Below are 8173 nucleotides of genomic sequence, written 5' to 3'. Positions count from 1 at the left end.
AGTAACCGCAATCTAACCACACTTTATACATCCATTAGCATCAAAAGGATTGAGTTTTATGATCATTTTCTGATTTATTTTTCAAAGTGTTCCCAGCAGAGACAGACATACTATTATGTAAAGTTATGCAATCACATTTGCATAGTAATTTAGCAACATGCTAGCTGTTTTTTTTTTTTTTTGACTAATTTGGCATCTACTGGCAACTTCTAAGCTAATTAGGGGCTAAGCTAGTATATTTAGCAACATGCTAGCTTTTTTTGGCTATGTTAACAATGCGGGGGACTTCTAAGCTAATTAGGAGCTAAGCTAGTATTTTAGCAAAGTGCTAGCTTTTTTTGGCTAATTTGGCATCTATTGGAGTTTCTTTGGGCTAATTCTAAGTAAAGCTAGTATATTTAGCAACAATTTTTTTTTTTTTTTTTACTATGTTGGCATGTACCAGGGATTTCTAAGCTAATTAGGAGCTACGCTAGTATTTTCAAGCAAAGTTTTAGCTTTTTTGGCAAATTTGGCACCTACTAAAGATTTTGAGGCATTTTTGAGGTAAGCTAGCAATTTAGCAATGTGCTAGCTTTTTTGGGGGGCAGATTTGGCATCTACTGAGGTTTTTGGGGGGCTAATTTTAAGATAAGGTAGTATACTTAGCAGCACACTATGTTTTTTGTGACTATGTTGGCATATGCTGGGGATTTCTAAGCTAATTAGGGGCTAAGCTAGTATATTATGCAACATGCTAGCTTTTTTTTTGCTAATTTGGCATCTATTGAAGTTTCTTTGGGCTAATACCAAGTAAAGCTAGTATATTTAGCAACATGCTAGCTTTTTTTTTACCATGTTGGCATGTACCAGGGATTTCTAAGCTAATTACGAGATAGGCTAGTGTTTTAGCAATGTGCTAGCTTTTCTTTTTTTGGCTAATTTGGCACCTGCTAAGGATTTTGAGGCTTTTTTGGATGTAGGCTAACATTTTAGCTAAATGCTTGCATTTTTGGCTAATTTGGCAACTACTGAGGTTTTGGGCTAATTCTGATTTCATATCTTTACACATTTTTGATCATTTTTAAAACTTCTGAGATTTTTCAAGAAATTCTTACTGCAGTTTTACGTTTTTTCTCAATTTTAGCATTATGCAAAGAGCTATAGCAGTTTAAGAAAATGTATTTAGCAATCACAATAAATTTCTTCACCAACTTCAGCAAATAACTTCAACATATTCAGCAACCACATTCAGCAAAAAGCATTCACACTAGCATTATCACAGGTAGTGGAACATTTCTAGTTGAGTATTTAGTGTAGTATAGTAACCACAATCTATTCAGACTTTTTATATATCAATTAGCATCAAAAGGAATGAGTTTCTGAAAATTTTCTGATTTATTTTCAAAGTGTGCCCAGCAGGGGTGGACTTATGTGCAAAGGTAGGCGATTGCCTGGGGCCCAGCACTGTGGGGGCCCCATGCTGAACACTTCAATTACAGTGTCTAAATTAAATTTTACGCCCATCAATATTTAATTCTGCAATCAACCCAAAATCACTGAAATGGCATAAGACTGATCATGTAAAAGTGTTTCATCCTCCTGAGTGGTTCACAAATCAGCGCATTCAATAAATTTCATATTTTTCCAAATAAAAATAATTTATTTAAAATTAATTCCTATAACATTTAAGCTTAATTTCATCTTTTAAATTCTTATCAAAATATTTAGATTCCTGACATTATTGCTGTCTAAACATGGACCAGTAATGTAGTTAATTACCATTTTCTTCATTGGTAATTCTCTCAAATAAAAGTAGTACATGGTTGAGTAAAACTACACTTTCAGGTAAACATGAGAGTTCTTTAAAATATTGTAGTAAAAACCAGAAACTCCACGACTTTAAGGACATCTGATCTTTGAATTAAGGAACCAGACATTGATTGGAGATACATCAACAATAATGTTGGTTCTGTTTCTTTAGCGTATTCTCCTCATCAGAACAACCATACATGAGCGGCAGCCACGCCCTGCTGCTCTGACCACACCCCCATCCTCACCCCTCACGTTAAAAAGTAGAGAAACAGTCTGGTTCTGTACTGTTATTTCAAACGTTCTGACTGTATGAAAACATCCACAAGCACATGAAAATAATGAACATTAATAGTTTACCGATTACCTTCAGGAGAAACCTGTGATGAACCCTGAAACTCTTCTGTTTGCATCTAATGAATAAACACCAAGTGGAGCTGGAATTACATGAAAGGAAATTCTCCAGAAATTCAACTTAAAAACTAAACATGAATTCAGGGCTTAAGAAGTCCATGTAAACCGAAGCCGTGTCTGCTGTGAGTCTGGCATACTTCAACAGTGAAACCTTTCAAAGCTTTACTCTGATGTGGTCACACAACAAAAACGTCATGTTTTACCCATAATATCTGGGAGTTCCTCAGTATTTAGTGTCTGGCCGAGTTCCCAGTTTACTAGTACTCTCCTAACAGGTCTTTGTAAAACGTGGGGGGGTTATTCAGAAGGTAATGACTAGTTATCGTCTACAAGCTAATCTCACCGGTCGTGTAAACAGGACCTTAAGACAATGATTGCCTCCTTTGTCGGTAAACATCCCCACACTCTGGATCAGAGGAAATCTGAGTTCCGTTTGCTATCAGCACCGAGGAGAGACCCGGGCGGAGCAGCTCTGGGATGTAATCCCTATGATTCATTCACAATCCTCCCCAACAACCACAACTCACAATCTGGTGGATAGACGTCGCTGATCGAAGGACGACGTTTGATTTTTGTTGTTTCAATGCCCGCATAAAAATAAAAGTTTAATGAATAGTACGGAGCACATCAAGTATCACTTCAGGCCGAATAACTTTTGGTTGAAACTATAGACAAACGTCATCATCCACTCAGTGATGTCCTATAATACCAACCTTTTCTGGTTTCTTATTGTGTTTAGTTTCTTAACATTTCATTTTGATTTCTGGAAATTACTTTTGTTTTCTGCAAAAAGTTATTTTCTTTTTAAATAAACTGGAAAATGTAGATACTGTGGGTGAGGCTTCTTCATTTCAGAACTGCCTTTGACACAGTGATGACACGGGTCATCATAGAAGTGTGTTGAGGTGTGTCCCTCAGGGCTCAGTCCTTGGGCCACTACTGCTTTTTCCTGCTTCCTTAAATCAGTGCCACATTTGAATTTAGCCTCAGTCATCTGTTGGGGGGTTGACCCGTATGGGTGCTGTGGGTTTTTGGGTTATTGCGGTCCGTGGAGGGTCGTGGAGCAGCTACGTCTTGTGGTTCCTTTGAGGCTTGCTCAGCCCCCTCATGGAACATCATGATTGAATTTTCAATTGAATTGGTTTATTTCAAGCAATCAAACAAGAATGCATGTGAAGTACAAACAACAGGCTTACATCCATGAGACATGTCAGACATCAGATAATTAGGCATCAAATTATAGATAGCTTGAAAGGGAGTGGGAGGAAGCGAACTTATATAATCCCACCATCCTTAGGGCTCAACCAAACCATTTCCTTTACATGAATTATAATGTTAGAAAATGGAACGCACCATTGTCATGGTGTTGGAAGTGTATTGTGAAGTCTTCATGAGTCTAATGGAAGATGCACACACTTATGTCACCTACATCTCACCACTTACGTGTTGTTTAAGAGTTTCCTATGACATGTCACCCGCAGCATACCCATAGGAAAAGTGTGCATGAACATTTTCTCTCTACGGGTTCACCGAGCAACCTTTGTCACCTGCAGACAAGCCTTATCCACCTGCTAGGACAGTCGGGCCTCGTTTGCTATTTGTTTTTTTAACTTTCTAAAATAATCCTAACCAGATATTGACAGCAGCGGTTACAGTTTTTAAAGAAACAGAGTCAGTATTGGTTTATTGTCAGTCACGAGTGTACCCACCAACAAAAATGCAAACATCTACAAACTTTTGCTGCTGCAGCCACACTGTTCATCACATTGAAGCAATTACAGTAAAAGACTGTTGTCTCATCCTGTAGCTCAACACACACTTTGTAACACTCTACAAAACAGCAAAGTATTAAAAAGGGTATAAATGTACGTCTTACAGACAAAAAAAGAGTTAGTTTGTTTTTCTTCTCTTTAAGCACAAACATCCCAAAATGACTGAAGAATATGCACTTTTTCTTTCATCATTTTTTCTCAATTTTCACATAAACTCTACAAGTCCTTCCATAGTCCTTCACCCAGATGCGCCCCAAGTCTCTAAATATAGTTCCTATTTACACAATCACCACGTCCCTTTGGCGTCCTCCTCCGTTAAGGCGAAAGCAGTCTAAAGTAGATTCGCAGGTCATCAGCGTTCCGTCCGCAGGTTACAAAAACGTGACTTACCGGATCTGTCCAGTGATGAAGCGTGTGAAGGTCTCACCCAATAGTAGATAGATTTCCACCAACATGGTTGGTACTCTTCCCCACTGTCTCGGTAGTCCTTAATAATGTGAGTTCTGCGGCTGTCAGCGTTGTATGTGTGGGTCACTCAGGAATCCTCACTCAGCTCAGGCCTCTCATTTGTAATGTTTGGAATGAGTCTGGCACCTGGGTGACAGGAAGTCCCCAGGTAGCCATGTTTGTAGTCCAATGCTCCTTTAAGGTGTTGGTAAAACGTCCACCACCATTGATCCAAATATGAACTCAGACAAAAACAAAACATACAAGACCATTTCAAATGGATAGCCATTACTGAATTCTATCTTTATTCCATCAGTAAAAAGATATTCCTGCTGAAATTTAAATGTAAACATTTATATGTGGCAATGCTACAACTTCTGGTACGTCAGTCTATCCATCTTCACAACCTACTAAATCCCTTTCAAGGTCACTGGTAATATCTATAGGTGGGCAAGTAGGGTAGACCCCTAACAGGTTACTAGTTTGTCATAGGGCCACACACTAATCCACAACTCACAATTGTGTGTTGGGACAATTTGGACTTAAGAATAAGTCTACAAATCATGTTTTTGGACTGTGGGAGGAAGCCGGAGAGCCGGGAGAACATGCAAACTCCAAACACAAAGTTCTCATCCGGGATTTGATCTGGAGTCTCCTCGCTGGAGACCACGGTGCAGCCCTGTTAGGGTACAAATGTACCAAAAGAAATGGATCCTCTAAGCCTTAGATACAATCCATTCATTGAACCATTGACCATTGAACCAACCTCGTTTCAGAGGCTCCAGTCACTGGAGCCAGTCTGTTGGACCACAACCACATACCCACACTCACTCATACTTAAGGACACTTTGAAGTCACCAATTTACTTATGAAGCCTGTTTTTGGACTGTGGGAGGAAGCTAAAGTGCTTAGTGTGCACGGGAAGAACGGGCAAACTCCACACAGAAAGGTCCCAGCCGCGACTTGAACCAGGGCCTTCAGTTTGGGTTCCCAGAGAACACAAACACACCTACAGTTGTGTATCTAAAGGCCACAGTAGCATCAGTGTCAGGTATCACACAGCATTAAGAACAAATGACACCTCCTGCTTGGACTCAATAATGGATCCGTTCATGGAGAGATGTGGAGCACCCGGCCACAAAGTTAAAAAAGAATAATCAAATATTTCAAAGTGACAACTGAGAAGGATGAGCTTCATTTTAGCTTCCTGTCAAAGTTTTTAAATCCCTTCGAGCTGCCAACGTTTTGATAGACTTTAACTCTCAGCTTCATGACTCGACAAATTTGCCAAAGAGTCTTACTCCGTCCAAATCATAAAACTTTTGTATTTTAGACATTAAAACGATTCAAGGACATCCAAGTTTTAATTTCTTTAATGCTCTCCCAATGATGCTCGCAGAGAAATCACGACTGTGGTTAAGTGGCTCATAAATCTGACGTCTATTAAACAATCGAGATGCTTATAAATAACAGATCTAGAAAATGGTTTCCATTAGATTCTGCGACTGGAAGACTTGAAGGAAAGCTTCCACATTGACATCAACATTCCTTCTTCTATCTAAACGGACAGATTTCTTTGAGTCACCTGAAACAGATGCTAAAACGGGCCGTCAAATACCTCAATAAATCATGTTAGCCAAATAACCGTCTAAGAGCTTCTTTGAGGGTTTAGACATGGTGGATTTGTGTCATTCTAGGTCTACAATACTTATTTGCATATGACTAATGTGAACACAACAGAGGACAAGAGAATCCCACCCCCTCCAGCCCCTCCAGTCACCATGATCCGGGCTTTATGCTGCCGTGTTCGGCGTGTGCTTTAGCGTGTGTGGCGTTTGTGTGCAGAAGAATAAAGACTCCATCTGGTCCGAGCCGCCGTATGAAACACCTCCCTACAGGAGAGGGGCCAGGCTTAAAGCCGCGAGGAGTCTCATTTGATCGGGATGCTCACGCGGGGAACCCCCAGTTGGAGCCATTTCTCTCCTTTATGGCTGAATTGTGTTACTCTCACCAAGAGCGACAGAGTCATTCGTTTCCCCTCACCTTCGCCTTTATGGCTCTCCAATCCAATATTGGGTTCTGTAATTACACTTTGAACAAAGAAAGCGAAGAGCCAAGAAGATTTAGGCGATAAGCTCCTGTGGATCAGGGAGCAGCTGTGAAGACGCTGACGCAGAGGTGGCAAAGGTCACTGAGGGACGTTGGAGGGAGCCAGCTGAGATTTGGACCGGTGGACAGGCCTCTCAGTGTCCCGTCGCCATGACACCTCCTGTCCAGCGCTGGACAGACAAGAAGAGGGAAAAGGTCATGTTTCCTTCCATTTTGTTCATCTACAACCATTATCCCAATGACTAAAACCATGTTGAAACCTACAACAGTTTCATTTTTCTGTACTTTGTCACTTTCACAGAACGTTTTTCAGACCCCAAGAAGGAGCCTTAAGGAGGGGTGTAAAACTCAATCGCACAAGGGGTCAAAATCCTAAACACAGCTTAGGTCGCGGGCCGGACAGGATAAACATTTATTGAACACTCTAAAGCTAAATTTTTTAAACTTTAAAACTGTAACTTTTTAACATAATTAGGAACTAGATATATGACATTACCTGTGATAATGCTAGTGTGAATGCTGTAAGCTGAATTTGGCTGATCCAGATGCTAGTGCCGATAGCTGAAAATGCTGAAATTGATAGTTAAAAATGCTGAAGCTGATAGCGGAAAACTCCAAAGTTGATAGCCACTAAAATATTAGCTAAATGCCAAATTAGCCTAAAAAGTTAAAAAACAAACAAACAAAAAAAACATTTAGCTGAAAAATAGCTAGACTTCAAAATTTCATTTCATTTTCATTTCATTTATTGATTTATAAAGCACCTTCCACCACCAGTCAAGGAGGCCCAAAGTGCTGTACACAAGGAAAAACAAAAACCGAGCACTGTGCAATAGTAAAACATAAAAAAGGATAAAAGACATAAAACCAAGTAAAACAATTTAAAAACAATGATAAAATCAATAAAACAATTTTAAAACAGAGATAAAACCACCATAAAATAGAATAAAAGGCTAGGCTAATGCTAAAAGGCTGTAGTGGAGGAACAATTCTTTTTTAAAACACTCCAAAAGCGTGATCTCTCTTATAGCTGGTGGCAACTGATTCCACAGTTTGGGAGCCAACACAGAAAAAGCACGGTCCCCCCTGAACTTACGTTTGGTTCTGGGAACCAGTAGCGTGCACTGGTCTGCGGAGCGTAAGGACTTAGTGGGGGAGTATTTTAAAACCAGACTAGAGAGGTAAGGAGGTGCCGTCCCTGCCAGTGACTTAAAAGTAAAAACAAGAATTTTGATAAAAATCAAGTATTGCACTGGGAGCCAGTTCAAAGAAGCCAAGATTGGGGTTATGTGGTCAAACTTTTTTGCCCCACAGATAAATCTTGCTGCTGCATTTTGGACCAGTTGCAGCCTGGCTACTGAAGCCTTAGGTAACCCAGCATAGAGAGAGCTGCAATAATATAGTCTGGACAGCACAAATAAGCTAAAAAAAATGAATAAAGCCTAAATTTAGCCAAAACAGCTAGCTTGTAGCTGAAAAATGAGCTAAAATCCATAAAGAAAACCCAAAATTGAGTAAATGCCAAAATAGTCCAAAAAGCTAACAGAATGCCAATTTTTAAAACTTTAAAACTGTAACTTTTTAACATATTTCTCAATAATAAAAAGATAGGAATATTAGTCCAGAATAAATGAACTTAA

This window comes from Oryzias melastigma, linkage group LG4 (genome assembly GCF_002922805.2).
Source record: "Oryzias melastigma strain HK-1 linkage group LG4, ASM292280v2, whole genome shotgun sequence".
Lineage (NCBI taxonomy): Eukaryota > Metazoa > Chordata > Actinopteri > Beloniformes > Adrianichthyidae > Oryzias > Oryzias melastigma.
This window is presented reverse-complemented; position numbering follows the sequence as displayed.